The 994-nt window shown below is 40.3% G+C and overlaps 1 non-coding gene across 1 annotated transcript; it reads left to right on the top strand.

Annotated features, from left to right (window-relative positions):
- The first annotated feature begins 408 nt into the window (after positions 1 to 408).
- Positions 409 to 572, top strand: LOC124080028 (U1 spliceosomal RNA). Its single transcript, XR_006847559.1, has one exon. It is a non-coding gene; the product is annotated as a U1 spliceosomal RNA (small nuclear RNA).
- Positions 573 to 994: the final 422 nt, after the last annotated feature.

A 994-nucleotide genomic window follows, 5' to 3' on the forward strand; every position in this document is an offset into this window, starting at 1 on the left:
CGACTAAGACTTGTTCATGCCAGAATTTTTGCAGACATCGAAAAGGCAAGGAATATTTAAATCTTTTCAGTCACACCTGCAGAAGTCTTTTGGAGACAAATGAGGGGTGGTTCCTTAGAGCCAACTCATCCATAAGGAAACTGTGAAAGGAAAAAAGCCATGAAGGAGAAACTGACGTCACTACAAGAGGCGGGGATATGTAGATAAGAGTACGATGATTGCTGGTTCGAGAGCGTTTTTCTCGCGGCAAAATTTCCAGCAAATATCCCGGAAATTGTAGCTTGATCTGCAACATATAAAGAAGTGTGTAGTTTGAAATAGAACACCTAAAGAACTTGAAACTGGATTGACCGTGACTAAGTAGTGTGTTAAGGACGAGGGTGAAGTGGCACAAGTTAGCAGCAACTCATACTTACCTGGCAGGGGAGATACCATGATCACGAAGGTGGTTTTCCCAGGGCGAGGCTTATCCATTGCACTTCGGATGTGCTGACCCCTGCGATTTCCCCAAATGTGGGAAACTCGACTGCATAATTTGTGGTAGTGGGGGACTGCGTTCGCGCTTTCCCCTGGCTTGTTTGTTAAGAATAGATAAAATTTAACGAAGTTGTGAATATGCCACAAAGCTTTCTAGTGTGGATGTTGGCTAGATGTTTGTGTAAAGTTATCGTTGGTCTACTGAATCTTGAGTACTTTTTTATTACTTAGTCATATCCCAATTGGAAACTGAATTGGGTTTTTGTGTTTTTTTTGCGCAATGATGCGCTTGCTTTATTCAGTTTGTGCGATTAAAGTAGGAAAATGGAGGAAATAAAACTACCAGTAATTATGATAGTGAATCTTAACGATTTAGTTAGCATGATTAAATGTTAATTTCAAACATGACAGCCTATGTCGTTAATTGTTTGTTTGCTAGGGACTGACATAGCAAAGTACTGCAGATAGGAGTGGTTAAACAATGACGTTTATTTTCTCTCCAGGAAGTTTTAAACCG

This window comes from Marmota monax, unplaced genomic scaffold (genome assembly GCF_021218885.2).
Source record: "Marmota monax isolate L192 unplaced genomic scaffold, Marmota_monax_Labrador192_F-V1.1 WCK01_AAM20220418_F8-fsc00914, whole genome shotgun sequence".
Lineage (NCBI taxonomy): Eukaryota > Metazoa > Chordata > Mammalia > Rodentia > Sciuridae > Marmota > Marmota monax.